General features: G+C 48.2%; 2 long non-coding RNA genes across 2 annotated transcripts; both read left to right on the top strand.

Annotated features, from left to right (window-relative positions):
- The first annotated feature begins 5,141 nt into the window (after nucleotides 1-5,141).
- LOC120388218 lies at nucleotides 5,142-10,612 on the top strand. The gene is made up of 4 exons (XR_005590522.1): nucleotides 5,142-5,332; nucleotides 6,343-6,387; nucleotides 9,417-9,500; nucleotides 10,587-10,612. It is a non-coding gene; the product is annotated as an uncharacterized LOC120388218 (long non-coding RNA).
- A 1,535-nt stretch (nucleotides 10,613-12,147) lies between these two features.
- Nucleotides 12,148-16,062, top strand: LOC120388219. Its single transcript, XR_005590523.1, has 3 exons — nucleotides 12,148-12,199; nucleotides 13,189-13,220; nucleotides 15,934-16,062. It is a non-coding gene; the product is annotated as an uncharacterized LOC120388219 (long non-coding RNA).
- Nucleotides 16,063-16,432: the final 370 nt, after the last annotated feature.

Genomic DNA, 16,432 nt, shown 5'->3' on the forward strand with positions numbered 1-16,432 from the left:
ATGCTCTAGCTCAGCCAGAAGTGAGCAGCTCAATGCAGGGATCCCTGGGGGAGGCTCTATGGCCTGGGCTGTGCAGATGCACAGACTAGATGGTCCCATTGGTCCCTTCTGACCTTTAAATGTACAACTATGAAAATAAACTGCCCTGGAAACCTCATGAGAACAGAGAGAGTGAGAATGAGACAGGTTAGCGTGTGAGGACAAAAATAACATTGTATGAGTGGGTTATTCAATCCCACATCACAGCATGTGATATGCCCCCAGCCTGCTGGGCTTCAAGCTTGGGGTCAGGCCTGAGGAGACCTCACTGCTAGAAGGGAGAAGAGGTGTCTGCACAGGAGACTCTGCAGATGCACAGGGTGCTCTCAGCTCTTCCTGTGGTTCCCACTCTGTGCTGGTGCACAGAGCAGCTGGACTGGGTGTGCAGAGACTTGCTGAACAGGAGCTGCTGCTCACAGAACTGATTCTTCTCTCTCATATACAATAGGAGTTATACCAATCTCCTAGAACTGGAAGGGACCTTGAAAGGTCATTGAGTCCAGCCCCCTGCCTTCACTAGCAGGACCAATTTTTGCCCCTGATCCCTAAGTGGCCCCCTCAAGGACTGAACTCTTAACCCTGGGTTTAGCAGGACAATGCTCAAACCACTGAGCTATCTCTCCCCTTTTTCTAAGCAGCAGCTGGTTGCTCTATAGTCCTGCAGCATCAGACTCCATCAATATCCCCTGCAGGGCTGGGGAGACAGGTCTAATTCTGCCCAGGCTGCCCTGGGTTTGGGCCAGGGGAAGAAAGGCAGGATCTAGCCCAGAAGTAAAAGGGGGTGGGATGCTCTGTGAGATCAATTACATCTCTTTTCCCAGCTTGTGTCTCTGATGTTTTCCCTCATTCCCTGTCCCGCCCCATCCAGGCTTTTCTGCTCTTTGGGTGAAATAGCCCAGGGTCACTGGCCTTCCAGGCAGGTACCAGGTTTGTCATTGTCACCCAGGCTTTTGGGAGGGCTGGGGGTTACATGAAGGAAGAACCATCTGATGCCTAGGGCAGTGGACTGGTGCTCAAGAGCCCTGGGTTTAACCCCTGACTCAGCTGCAGACTCCTGTGTGCCCTGGGCTCAGTCACTTAGTCTCTTTCTGTGCCACAGTCTCCCCATCTGTGAAATGAGGATGAACTTCAGGTGTTTCTGAGGATAAACCCATTAATGACTGTGACAGGCTCAGATACTTCAGTGACAGGGCATGTAGGACAGGCAGAGCATTGATGGGAAAAGCTGTTTATCTCAGGGCTTCTCTACAGACAAGAAATTTACCAGTGTAATTAAACTGCTCTAGCTTTGCTGGTGTAACTCCCACAGGGACACTCTTATTGTGGAATCAGAGTCTTTGTCAGGTTTATTCCTAGATTTTAAAGCCAGAAGGGACTAGGCCAGTGAGGTCAGGGGACTCTTTCCATTGACACCAATGGGCTTTGGATCAGGCCCTTTCTGGGCAACATTGTCTGAGCTACAAACAGGGCCCGGCTGCCACCCAACAGTGCCAGCAGCTCAGCCTGAACCACAGCCCTGGGGGGTCACTCTGTGTTAGAGCTACTAGAATGTTATGATCTAAAAGGGAAATATTTTTCAAAGTGAAAGTTTTTGTCAAGCATTTTCATTTTTTCCAAAGTTTCCATTTTTACAAGGGAAAAAAAACTGTTTTGGGAGTTTTGTGAAAACAAAACTGGAAAATAAGAAGAGAAAATGAAAACATACATTAAAAAACCCACTTTTTCAGATAATTTTTTAAAAGTTTTCAGGTTTTGGTTTCCCCTCCCTCCCTTTTTACCATTTTGCCACCACAAGAGGGGAAAAATGGGGAAACAATATTTTTCACATAAGGTTTTTAAACAATATTTTTTTATTAATTGCAACACATATTTACCTCTTTTCACTCTGTCAGCTTCTGGGCACTGTTTATAAAAGAGAGTCTGAAACTGTGCTCCTTTGACTCTCACCTGAGCATCTGAGCTCCCCCAAACATCCCCTGTCCGGTGGCTCTGCAGAGCTGACTCCATCCCAGAGGTGAAATGTGCCCAGCCACCATCCCAGGACAATCCACTTCTGCATCAATTACTCTGCAAAGTTGCTCTGCTAAACTGCTCTGCCTTGTGCTCCTGACCGATTTCCCTCGAGGCCCTCTGCTGCTTGGCTTCCTGCACAGGTGTTAACGTCTATTCACAAGACTTTCTTTCCCACATGTTTCTTTGACCTTTTGCCCAGGTTTCTCCACTTCCTTAGTCACACTGATTCGGGTTCCCTACTTGCTCAGAAGTCACTTCTGGATCCTTTTTCTCAACTGCCTTGTATTCTTCCCCACCTGGCAGTGTCCAGTACCCATCTCTCAGCAGGGACAGCAGATTCCTCAGGAACCCAGAATGGGGAGCAGGGGCAGTCAGGCCAGAGCCTGCAGCAGTGGCTGGAGCTGGGTGTGGAGGACGGAGCAAGTGGAGACTAAGAAGGTGGGGAAGCCAGTGCAGTCCTATGGTAGGTGTTCTCGGGGGAGGGGTCACCCTTGTGCACCAGGATAGGACCCAGGTGCCATTTATGTCCCCTTAAGGCCAGAGGATGAATTTCCCCCTTGGGGAGCTGGATCCTTCTCACCAGGGACTGAAGACCAGATTGGAGACAAAAGGTTCAGGCTCCTCCAACCTCCCAGGCCCCCAGTCACCCAGTGACCTTTCACCCCGGCCCAGCTGTGCCTTTAGCCAGGGGCTGTCTCAGTCCCCAGGCAGTGAGATGGGATGGGAGGTGTTTCCTCAGTGACATGTTTAGACTAAAACAAGTAAACCAGCCCCCTTCGGTTCTCAATCTTGCAGCCCTAAATAGAGATGCTGTGGCCAGGACAGGGAAGGGGGGCGGCGCGAGGCAGGAAACGGGAAGCGGTGACGAATATCAGACCTGAGGAGGGGACAGAGCAGGTCAGAGAGAGGCTGTGACGTCTTTGCTGTCTGAGCCCTACAGACCCCAGGGGGCCTGGGAGCAGAGAGAGGTGCTGTCTGGAGAATCCAACCCTGGGGAGCAGACGGGGCAAATCGGAGCAGAGAGAGAGACTTCGCCTGAAGTCAGACGGGGCAGATCAGAGCAGGGAGCGACTGTGGATTGTCCCCTCCCAACCCCATTGAGGAGCAGAAGCCACTGAGCTATTTCCATCCTAATCTGTTCCCGCCACCACCGTGATGATCCTGTCTTTGTGCCTCTTGCTGCCCAGTGAGTATGCAGGAATCCTGTTCGAATTTTATAGCAGGTTGGGAGGAAACAGAACTGAGAGCAGCCCCTAGCTCAGCCTGTCAGGAAATCCTCTTTAGTGGGAGAGAAATGGGAACCAGTGTAAACACTGGGTGTGAGAGCTACTGGGCCTGATCCCCAGTTGGTGTAAATCAGTGTTAGCTCCATTGAAATCAATGCCGGTTTATACCAGCAGAAGATCTGGCTGTCTAGAGAGCAGAAGGGAAAGTTGGTCTCAGCTCAGCCAAGGTCTGTGTGCATGAGGAACCTGCCATGCCCTGATTTGATCTTCACCAACACACACATCAGGAATGCATTTCCATATCTATTAAGGCAGATTTGTCCCTGAAGAGGGACCTTTTTATCTCCAGCACTAACCACACGGCACCTTTCTGTTCCCAGCGCTGAGTCCCAGCAGCCAGGAGATCTGCTCAGCTCCCGGTGAGTCCCTCTGTCTGTCTGTCCCCAATCTACCCTTGGCATTTACCTCTCCCCTTCCAGTTGTCCAGCCATCACTTCTTGGTACGTTCCCTGCTCAGTGAGGTGCCAGCAGCAATGGCACGGGAAGGTGAACGGGTTGTGTGGGATATGAGCGGGGATCCAGCTGACCCCTCCCTGTTCTGCTGCCTCTAAGATCTGCTCTGACCCAAGGCCAGTGTGACATGCAGAGAGTCATATCCACAGCCCATCCCACCCCCAAGTCACTGGCCCTGGGAAGCAGAGAACGACATAGCTCTGACCATGAGGGATTTACCTTCCCATGGCACCAGCTCTCAGCACCTTGCGGTCACAGGTCTCTCCCCTGGAGCTCAGAACCCATATAAACTCAGCGTGCATCTCATCCTTAAATGTCAGCAGCACATTTAATAGCCAACCCTGGACGGACAGGTGGCATTCAAGAGGGTACGGCCAAAAGGGACCATTATATAACCCAGGACGGAGCTCCCATATGACCCAGGCCAGAAAGCCATGTCCGGCAACCCTGTGCCCAGCCCAGCAGGGGCTGGTGGAGCCATTTCTTTGCTGGCTGCCTGGGCACGGCAGCAGCAGAGGACACCAAGGGGGTGGGGAAGGTGGCAGGCGGATATTGACCTGCCCAGCAGCAGCAGCAATTACCCTGCGAGTTCAGAGCTGGGTCCCATCGCCCTGGCAATTCCTGGGAAAGGGCGATCCGGTCCCTGCCACTGCTCCAGCACCCTTCCTTTTTCTGGGTCAGGAATTGCCTCCTCTGACTTCTTTGCCAGCTGGGGCCTAGGGGGTCGGAGGGGAACAAGGACATGGAGGATGTTAGAACAGACGCCAGAGGGGTTAGGCTCTGGACACAGCTCCTTGGCTGTCGGCTGCCGAGCTCCTTGGGGAAGCAACTGACATTCGCTGCATGGGTTGCGGGGGCAGACTAAGGTGTTGGCCAGGCCCTGGACAACCCTCAATGGTCAGGGGCCTGCCATGCTCAGGGGTCACCTCTCTCCCGGCCGTACTGCCCCAGCTGGGTCAGTGGGGTTCCCGCACCGGGACCCTTTGTTCTAGGAAAGTGAGCAGTGCCCAACAATGGGAGCCCAAACCTGGCTGAACTTCTAGCTCTTTAGCAACCCAAACAATCCCACTTAATAAAGCTTCTGGTCACAAGAGAGAGTTCATGCCCGCATCTGCAGAGGTGGGTTGGAATCAGAGCTTCCATCTGAGACATGGTACAGACCCACCTGCCATTTACCTCCTGCCCCATCGACAGTGTTGGGCGCTGCCAACGCCCCACTGACAGCTGTGCCCCATTCCCCTTCCCAGGCGCTCTCCCTGCCCCCACCCTCTACCTGAGCCAGACGTCTGCCCGGCCAGGGGACTCCGTGTGGCTCAAGTGCTTCATGTCCTCCCAGCACCTGCCCACCCGCGTCATCTTCTGCAAGGACAGGGAAGAGGTTTCATCCCAGCGGGGTTCAGAAGAGAAGGCCATCTACGACTATAACCATGTGGTGTCTGGAGTCAGTTCTGGGAATTACACCTGTGGGTACGAGATCAAGGACAGTGACAACCAGGTGACCAGATCCCAGCTCAGCCCTGCCCAGCGCCTCAGCCTCACTGGTAAGGGATGAGTGTCTATGTGTGAGTGTGTCCCAGCTCAACCCTGCCCAGCAACTCAGCATCACGCAAAGTGAGGGAGGGATGAATGGCAGAGCAAGAACCACAGTTAAATAACAACCCCCTGAAAATCCAAATATTGAAATTCATCAACATCCAAAATGAAAAATTTCTAACAAAACATCTTCGTTCAAAATTTGACACAAGGAACCCCCCTGATTTTCACTCAGCTTAGCTCAGACTGCTCAGCCCTGGCAAGTGGGGGACGGGGACATCATAGAAATGTTGGGCTGGTAGGGACCTCAAGATATCATTAAGTCCAGCCCCCTGCTGAGGCAGGACCCAGTAAACCTGGACCATCCCTGATAGGAGTTTGTCCAACTTGTTTTCAAAAGCCTCCAATGACAGGGATTCCACAACCTCCTTTAGAAGCCTATTCCAGAGCTTCACTAGCCCTATAGTTAGAAAACTTTTCCTGCTATCTAACCTAATCCTGCCTTGCTTCAGATTAAGTCCATTGCTGCTTGTCCTATCTTCAGTGGATACTGAAAACAATTGATCACCATCTCAACCCTAACCCTGAGCATATTTGGAGACTATCAGGTTTCTTTTCTCAAGCCTAAAGATGCCCAGTGTTTTTAACCTTTCCTCCTAGGTCAGGTTTTCTAAACCTTTCATCGTTTTTGTTGCTCTCCTCTGGACTCTCTCCACTTTATCCACAACTTTCCTAAAGTGTCACACCCAGAACTGGACCCTGTACTCCAGATGAGGCCTCACCCATGTCAAGCAGAGCAGAACAATGACCTCCCGTGTCTTACATACAACGTTAGCCCCTTTCACACCTACCTCGCACTGCTGACTCAGATTCAGTGTGTGACCCACTCTACCCCAGGCCCCTTTCAGCAGCACGGCCACCAGCCAGTTACTGCCCATGGTGTAATTGTACTAGGGCAGCGGATGGGCCTGCAGTGGGGCCATGCTCTGCTCTGATCTCTTGTGTATTTATTGCCTAGGTAATGACTCCAGCAGCGGCGATACCGGGGGTTCCTCCTCCCAAGGTAAATGCTTCTGAGACGTTTCTTTATTCTGCAGGCTCTATTTAGGGAAAGCTGGGTCCTGGGCTCGGCAACCCCCAGTCTGAGTGTGATCGCCATGACTATGGATGTAGAGGAAACACACAATCACAGAACAGGGTGACAGGCTAATTCAATGCAGCACATTCTCCCTGCTGCTCTCCCAGGCTTACACCAGCATTGCTGAGCTGAGCAACATCTTTACAGGCAGGAAAATGGTTCTTTCAAAGGGGGAATCCCAAACCCTTCTGATGGGCAAGTTTCATCTGGAGTTCACTGACCCCTCTGCTAAACCGGCTGTCAGTGAATTATTTCCTCCCTCTGCACTTACTGTATTGCTGTTCTGGAAGGAGGCACCAGATGCATTATCATGCCTGGGCTCACAAGTACTGTAATTCTCTCCGGGTAATTAGTTATTTATGCTCTGTGCTCCAGTCCTGGAACAAAGGTGTCACACACAGCATGTGGGCAAACCCTCTTTCAGGAATTTATTTCAGCCCAGCACCAGTGCCCAGTTCCCAGGCAGCAACTGAGCCCTGGGAAATGACTGTAGCTGAGCCCAAACCTGGCAGTTTCCCCAGTTCTAGGGTGACCAGATAGCAAGTGTGAAAAATCGAGATGGGGCTGGGGGGTAATAGGATCCTATGTAAGAAAAAGCCCCAACTAGCGGGACTGTCCCTATAAAAGAAGGACATCTAGTCACCCGACCCAGCTCTCCTCAAAGTGTCTGCATCAGCAAACCAACCCCTAACAATATGCTGGCAATGGCTGTGTGCAGAACTCCACGGGCTAGGAAAAGATGGTGTCAGACTTTGTGTAACAGCGCCACCTACTGACTCCTGCCACAGCAACACTAATTATATATGTGCCTCCAGAACTTGAGGGGAAATCATAGAATCATTGAATATCAGGGTTGGAAGGGACCTCAAGAGGTTATCTACTCCAGCCCCTGCTCAAAGCAGGACCTAAACACCAACTAAATCCTTCCATCCAGGGCTTTGTCAAGCCTGACCTTAACAATTTATAAGAAAGGAGATTCCACCACCTCCCTAGGTAACCCATTCCAGTGCTTCATCACCCTCCTAGTGAAAAAGTTTTTCCTAATATCCAACCTAAACCCCCCAACTGCAACTTGAGACAATTAATCCTTCTTCTGTCATCTGCTACCACTGAGAACAGTCTAGATCCATCCTCTTTGGAACCCCCTTTCAGGTAGTTGAAAGCAGCTATCAAATCCTCTCCCCCACATTCTTCTCTTCTGCAGATTAAATAATCCCAGTTTCCTCAGCCTCTCCTTATAAATCATGTGCTCCAGACCCCTAATCATTTTTGTTGCCCTCCACTGGACTCTTTCCATTTTTTCCACATCCTTCTTGTAGTGGGGGGGCCCAAAACTGGACATAGTAGTCCAGATGAGGCCTCACCAACGCCGAATAGAGGGGAATGATCACGCCCCTCAATCTGATGGCAATGCTCCTTCATATACAGCCCAAAATGCCATTAGCCTTCTTGGCAACAAGGCAACACTGTCGACTCATATCCAGCTTCTCGTCCACTGTAACCCCTAGGTCCTTTTCTGCAGAACTGCTGCCTAGCCATTCGGTCCCTAGTCTGTAACAGTGAATGGAATTCTTCTGTCCTAAGTGCAGGACTCTGCACTTGTCCTTGTTGAACCTCATCTGGTTTCTTTTGGCCCAATTCTCTAATTTGTCTAGGTCCCTCTGTATCCTATCCCTACCCTACAGCGTATCTACCACTCCTCCCAATTTAGTGCCATCTGCAAACTTGCTGAGAGTGCAGTCCACACCATCCTGCAGATCATTAATGAAAATATTGAACAAAACCAGCACCAGGACCGACCCTTGGGGCACTCTGCTTGATACCGGCTGCCAACTAGACATGGAGCCATTGATCACGACCCGTTGAGCCCAACGATCTAGCCAGCTTTCCTATTTGTATCCCGCAAGAAATTCTGACCTTTCACATTTTATTTTTATCCTGAATCAGGATGAAAAGTCAAAATTTCAGATATTGCAAGGAACAGAAATGTGGCAACATTTAGATTCCAAAATACCAAAGAGCCATTTCAAAAGGTTTTGATTTTAAAGAAACCACATTTTATGATAGAAAACTCTTCCACTGGGTATTTGTAGACTGGCTCTTCACAGATCTCTGCATGCCATACGACTCTGTGGCCTTGACTCAGGAAGACCATCCCTATTTAAGACAGCATCTATGTATATGCTTAACTTTAAGCACCTGCTACAGTCCCATTGCTGGAACTAAAATGGCTGTTTGAAGTTAAGTTTGTACCTGGGTGCTGTCCCGAAAAGTGATATTTCCCTGAAGAAGGGCAGATCCCACAGGCATGTTTCCTGCCTTGAGGTGCTCACCCTTAGAGCTGGAGGGAATCCAGGTATATTTCCACAAGCAATTGTAAACAAACCATTTAATTCAGAACTTATTATGGAAAATGTCAATGTTTCATGAAAAAATATTCATGAAACTTTACAAAAAAAATTCATTTGGCCTCATTTCAACTAGACATTTTCATTTATTTTGGGTTTTCACAGCCAAAAGGCGACAAAAATGTCAGAAACACAAATAGCTTTGCTTTGTTCAGTTTCACAGACAATGGACATTTTGAAAACCAATATGAAACAAAACTATCAATGCGAAAGAAAACAAAAAAAAATCTTTCATTTCAAAATTATTTTTGTGGAAAGCCTAAGAAGGCCCTTGCAAGTGAATTGTTTGGGAGAAAGATTTAGATTTTTGTTATACTGTGTTTGGATTAAAAAATGTTTGGCAAAAAAAATGTGGAAAAACTTCAATGAGCTTTACTCTCAAAGAACAGCCAAGAACGTTGCCCTGCAGATAACCATGGGGTGAACTTCCAGGTATGTTCATGAGGACTTTAGAAGTCACTTACCATGGGACTCAGCCAGCTCCAGACAGTAGGGACTTGTCGGTGGCTGCTTGGAGAAGCCATTCACATCGAGGTTCTTTCCTAGGGCTGGATCTAAATCTGCTATTGGGAATTACAGTCCCTGCCATCCTGGTTCTGGCTGTGGTGCTTTATCTGCTGGGAAAGAAAGGTGGGTATGACAGTGAGGCCAAGCCATGTTAGCAAATGTACAGACAGACGTGGCAGAGACAACCCCTTAGATCCCCTGTACCTGTCTGCTGGGATGAGGGAGAGAGATGATGAAAGACACAGTGAAATTGTGTTTTTGGGAGGTTGGCTGGAGAGACAAATCAAAGAGATGATGAAAGGGATTATCATTGTCATTAATTATTTGTATTAAAGTAGCACCCTGGAGCCCCAGTCAGGGATCAGAGCCCCACTGTACTAGGTGCTGTATATTATATATTAGGTGTGTTACTGTAGTTCTGTGGTGCCTCAACCAGGAATCAGGCCTCCACTGTACCAGGTGCTGCACAGATCAGTAATGAACGGGACATCCCCTGCCCTATAGATGGTTATAATCTAGGAGTCAGCAAGTGTACAAATGGAATATCGAAACGCTGTTAACTAAGGCTGAAATTTAGGAAGGGATCCCCTAGTCAAGAAAGGCCCTTACACCTGTGCCCAAGTGTAAGTGGTTTCCTGAATCAGGATCTAACAACTCTGGAAATAGAGCTCTGGACACAGCTCTGCCCTGGCAACCTTTCCTCACACAGTGTCCCCAGCCCCAAGCTTTCACAGCACTTGAGTCACCCCAACAATCTCGAGATTGGCCTAAAACTCATGGGATTTTCAACAAGTCACCAGTGTGGGGTCTTTGTATTTGCCTGGGGGATTTGATCTTTGTAGAGTCTCTCAGACACATTTTCAGGCTTTTCTCCCCAAACATGAGGCTTAAAAATTTACACTTTTTTTTTTAAATGAAAGCTGAGATTCTCACTGAAGCCCCTGATTCTCAGATCTAGGACTTTCCATAGAATATGAAATGCCATGAGATTGCCATTAACATTTTCAGACTTGGCCACACCGCTCCCAGGGGCAGTCAGTGGGGCTCGTTGAGGAGAGCGCTGGGCTGGGCCATGGAGATGGGGCTCTGCATCAATGTGATGATGAATTGGGCCATGTCACTCATTTTCCATCTCTCTCTCTCTTTCTCTTTCTCTGCCCACGAGAAAACGCGTCCTCATATCTGACCACATTGTCTTACTGCTTCCAGTTGCATCTCTACCAAGGGATCAAAGGTAGGAGGAGATTATTCCCTCTCCCATCTCGTTTTCTTTCTGGGTCCCTTCTCTCTGCCTCATGGAAGGGCCGGCAGCTGAGTAGCCCAGCTCTCCTGATGCAGAGGGTTTCAGTCTGTTCTGGAGGAATTTTTTAAAAGGCCAGGGAAGGATGAACTCCCTGGTTGGGATGGGATCTGGGGGTTAGGAGGAGACACTTTAAGGAAGGGGTTTGCCAAAGCAACGTGTTCCATCGAATTCACTGGCAGCAGAGTGAGCATGTTTGAAAATCATCCCAAGATGTTTGAAAGAATGAAAGTGACCCTGCTTCACACTCAGGGGGTGTCGGAGCTGTTTGGCAACGAAGGGGCACCGACTGAACCATCCAGTTCACTAGAACTGGGTCTGTTCTTCTGGGGCAAAGCTGGGAATGGCCAGGCCTGGCTGGGAACCAAGGGTCTCCAGTCCATCCAGCTGAAGTGGGTGCATGGGGAGACTAACGACAGTTTCCAGGCTCTGCCAGTGTTCAGCCTAGCCTGGATTCCCAGTGCAGCAACTCTGCCAATAAAACTGGTGGGGGAACAGGGGACATGACACACAGACCCTTGGTACTGGGAGCCCTCACCCCAACTCCCAACAATGTATATTCCCTGCCTGCCTCCTGCACCCCATCCATAGGGCTCCTTAGCTGCCTCTCCCCAAATATTACCTCTATCTCTCCTCCTCCCATATGACCAATCTCTGCCCCCAAACACCCCCACCCTGCCTTTCTGGGACGTGGGAGCTAGTTAGCTGACTGGGCCAGAAGTGGGGATCTAAAGCTGCATTTCCACACTGTGCAGAGTTGAGCCTTAATGATGAACATTCTGTCTTTCTACATTGTGAGCAGCCCTGGGCCAAAATTCTAGTTTTATTTGAATGAAAAAAATTCAAATAAACAATTTTCTTCAATTTTTTTACAAAAAAATGTATTTTTCTGACAAAATAATTGAAAGTGAAACAAAACAAAAATATTCAGTCAAAAGAAAACAAAATGAGCATTTTGTTTAAGCCTTTTTCATTGAAAATTTCATTAAATATGGTTTTGGCAAAATATTTGATTTTGGTTAAACTATTATTCATGAAAAAAATTCTGTGGAAATATGTCATCCAGTTCTAACTTTGTGAAAACAACCGAGTTCTCTTCAACTTCTGTCCTGAAATGTCAGGGATTTTCAGTTCCCCTCAAGCTTAACTCCATGCTGACCTAGTGGGGTTTTGGTTAGTTGGTTTCTTGACCATTTTGCTGAAGTAGAACAGGATGTTCAAGTCTCAGTTTTATTAGACTTTCCCTACATAAATGGTGAAGCCACCATTTTCACTGATTATCCAGAAGTTGGGTTTGCTGCCTTTTCACTGAGTGTGAGCTGATTGGAGATGTAAGGTCCTAACAGCAGAACCAGTCATGGGAAGAAATCTCCTCACAGCTGGGCCTCTGAAAACAGACTCAGTGGCACCAAGGTGACAGAGAGAGAGCACATGGCGTCACTGATACCCCCTGTCCTTATTACTCCCCACAGGGAACGAGCCCAGCATGACACCAGCAACACTCCTGAAGATTATATTGAATGTAAGAGCTTTTGTAGAGTATTGGGGTTACTGGGGTCACATGCACATGAGAGAGAAAGGCGGGGGTTGGGGTAAATGTGTTAATTGGTGGTGGCTGCACAGATCCCGGATCAGACTGTCAGGCAAAGAGTTAAAACAACAAACTTCCTGTTATAAAAGTGGATGAGGAGAAAAAGTTCTTGGGCTCCCAGGACTCGTGCATCTGAGTGCCTGAGGTTCCTTTGTCTCACCCTTAGCCCGTTATCCCCTGTCCTGCATTGCCATGGCTTAGGGGACTGAGCTAAAGTGCTACCACTTCCCATCCTTCATGGAAAGGGCACATCCCGGGGAAAGCTCCCCTTGGAAAGTGTTCCAGCCCCTTCCCTGGGAGCCGGGTACAACAGTGCCTCATGGGAGCTGTAGTTCAGGTGTCTCATGCTCCTGGTCTCTTTGAGCTGGGCTCTCTGGCTCTCCCATGATACACCACTTTCCCCCCTCTTGGAGAAGGGATGTAGTACATCATGGGAATCCCTGGTTGCAGTATATCATGGGAGATGAGGTCCAGCCAGCCAGCTCAACCTATAGAGGAGAATATCAGCATGAGGCAATTGAACTACAAGTCCCACGTGTCACCAAGATGGTATTTGAATCAGAATATTTCTGTTTTTGGCCAAAATATTTCAGTTTTGGGCACTCCTTTTTTGAAAAAAATGTTGACATTTTCTGCCAAAAGCTGATGCTGTTTCTGACAAAACAGCTCTGTGGAAAACCCAGACACACAGTTTCCATTGAACATCTTCAACAGCTGCATTAAATCCTTCTGCTTCGGTATCCCCTAGTGACCCTGGTCAGGATCAGGCTCCATTGTGCTCAGTGCTGCCCACAGAGGAGCCTTGCCCTGGCTGGGGGAGAGGTAGGAGCTCGGGGGTTATAGTCTGTGCTCAGCGAGGTGCCTTCCCTTAAGGGCATTTACACCCAAGTGACAATGTGTAACTGTCATTCTCTCCCCAGATGCCTCCGTGAATTGGGTGGGAAGCTCCAGGGTGAGTCACAGCTTTTATTAACGACAAAGTGAAAGTGATAGAAAAGAGCGATTTGTTTGCCTGTTCCAGCTCGGCAGTGACCCCTGGGCTTGGAACATGGATTTACTCAGAATTCCCAGTCTTCTGGTTGTGTCTGTTACCCTGGTCTCACTGCTGCTACCCCAGATCTCACGCAGGAGTGGGTACCTGACTCCCACATCTGCTGTTAGCCTGGCCAGTCAGGCCTTGCCCACCACAGACCAGCATCCAGGCAAGATGAAAACATCCTTCCCAAACTCCACACCACAGTGATGGGGGAGAATCCCCCATGGCCTGAAAATCTATCCGGCTACAGAAAGGCTTTCCCCACCAGCCTCTGCAGTCAAACAAATAACAAAGGCAGAGATGTTCAAGGTTTCAAAATTCCCATTCAAACTCCTGGGAACTGCACAGTCAAATTCTCCAGGCAGGTTTGAAAACCTCCAAAATGTTACCCAAGTGGGAATCATCTCTAATGAGATGGATCATATTACTGATGCACCACCACCATTTTGCTGGTAACTCTCCCCACCATGGACCTCCCTAAGGGGAAGAAAGACAGGCAAGCAGTGAAATCCTGGGAGTTTCCCATTGACTTCAGTGGGGACAGGATTTCCCCCAATGGGTCTCCATGCGATGTAGGTGTGAGTGAGGTGTGCATGGTCGCACATTGCCAGCAGTGTCTGTGCGGTGATGCTCACACCCTGGTATCATGTTAGTGGCAGGGAAAGCTGCTAACAAAGAGCTTCTGTCCCCCAATTGCTTCCTTACGATAATTATTTGTCCACACTCCAGCTGATATTGGCAATGAACAATAACCCTGGATTTTTATTTCTCCTCCTCTAAAGATCCATGGAAGGAGTTTGGGTCACTGAAGTTCTCTCCTAGTATTATTATTATTTTTAATATGTAACATTTTATTGAGTGTTTAAAGCAGTGTCACAAAGGGAGGAGCTGTGCGCTGCTGTCATGGAGGGGTAGATGGTGTCCTCAGAGTTAAGGTTGAAGTTAGCATTCTGTCATTGCTAGTATTTTCACACACACCTCCACAAACCCATTCCAGAGAGTATGAAATTTAATTACCACATCTCATCACTATGTAGATCTTGCCCTGAAAGTTTGGGGCAAACAACTCCAGTGATCTCAGAGAGAGGTAGTTTCATTCACTTTCCAGAGATTTTCCTAGAATTACTTTGGCTGTTCTTATGCATTAACGATCTGAATGATGGGATGGATTGCACCCTTAGCAAGTCTGTGGATGACACTGAGCTGGGGGGAGAGGTAGATACGCTGGAAGGTAGGGATGGGGTCCAGAGGGACTTAGACAAATTGGAGGATTGGGTCAATAAAAATCTGATAAGGTTCAACAAGGACAAGTGCAGAGTCCTGCACTTAGGACAGAAGAATCCCATGCACTGCTACAGGCTGGGGACCAACTGGCTAAGCAGCAGTTCTGCAGAAAAGGACCTGGGAATTACAGTGGATGAGAAGCTAGATATGAGTCAGCAGTGTGCCCTTGTTGCCAAGATGGCTAATGGCCTATTGAGCTGGATTAATAGGAATATTGCCAGCAGATCAAGGAAAGTGATTATTCCCCTCTATTCAGCACTGGTGAGGCCACTTTTGGAGTACTGTGTCCAGTTTTCGCCACCCTCCCCGAAAAGATGTGAAGAAATTAGAGAGAGTCCAGAAGAGGGCAATGAAAATGATTAGCAGACTGGGGCATATGACTTATGAGCAGAAGATGGAACTGGACTTTTTTAGTCTGCAGAAAAGAAGAGTAAAGGGGGATTTGATAGCAGCCTTCAGCTACTTCAAGGGGGGGGGGTCCGAAAAGGATAGAACTAGGCTGTTCTCAGTGGTGGCAGATGACAGAACAAGGAACAATGATCTCAAGTTGCAGTGGAGGAGATCTAGATTGGATATTAGGAAACACTATTTCACTAGGAGGGTGGTGAAGCACTGGAATGTGTTAACTATGGAGGTGGTGGAATCTCCATCCTTAGCGATTTTTAAGGTCAGGCTTGACAAAGCCCTGGGTGAGAGGATTTAGTTGGGGATTGGTCCTGCTTTGAGCAGGGGGTTGGACTGGATGATGACCTCCTGAGGTCCCTTCCAACCCTAATCTTTTATGACTCTATGCTAACAAATGCTGATTTATCCCTTTGAGTTTTTAGTAATTCACTCTAGCACAGGGTACTACTTGCAGAGATTTTTTGTGACTCATGAATTCCGAAGCTGGTTTATCCCTCTCAATATTATACATATTGGTTCTTCTTTGACCTAAATTATTATCCAATAATATAGGTCTTGTGCATAGTAAGATTGAGAGGTGAAAGTGATGACAGAGACAGGTATGTTCAGAGATGCAACCCCATTTATTTACATATCATCACTTTCTTTGATCCCAGCTCCAAGCATCTTTCCAGTCAGCACTCTGCCCAAAAACTCTCTCTTTCCAACTGGGGGGCAAAAAAGGGCCAGACCAAGGCTGGAGAGGGGGGAATCTGAGCTGCATGGCTCAGAGGGGTTGATGTAAGAAGTGAGGTCAATGGTGTTTCCCAGGCTAGATGCCCATTAGAACTGCTCGTGATGTACGTACAGCAGTGTTGTCAGAGGAGCATTTTCTGGCTTCATTTCTCTGGTTTCAAGCTGGCTTAGTAGAAAAGTAACATTACTGTGTTTTATCTTAAAGCATCCACCGCCCCAGGGAGAAGAGACACCGACATATGCAGCAATCACTCTGCAGCGGAGCAGATGTCATTAATGCTCCAGTTGCTGAAATGCAGTGCTAATCACATCCCAGCCACATCAAAGACCCTCCCGAAATTAGAAGCAACTGTAGCAGCCGTGCAGTAAGAAAGTGGGAGACCTTCTCTGAGGCCACAGGTAGACAATGCACAGTGACCTCAAGTGCAGTATGACACTGGAATATTCTTAGGGCAAATGCTACTTGTTTTCTATTTTAGAAAAAAAAGTTACTTCTGAATAAAATTGGGAAAAATACCCAAACTCTGTATTCCTACCCCCTGACTCTTTATATTGACAACTCAGCCCCCAAGTCCTCTCAGCAATGTTTAGTGATTCCACTGCTAACCCAAAATATCCAAAACTCATGAGGCGGCCCCCGCAAAATCCCAAGATTAGCTCAAGAATTCATTAGATTGTTTTTAAACTATGCATTTTGCTTGCTT

This window comes from Mauremys reevesii, linkage group 22, assembly GCF_016161935.1.
Source record: "Mauremys reevesii isolate NIE-2019 linkage group 22, ASM1616193v1, whole genome shotgun sequence".
NCBI lineage: Eukaryota > Metazoa > Chordata > Testudines > Geoemydidae > Mauremys > Mauremys reevesii.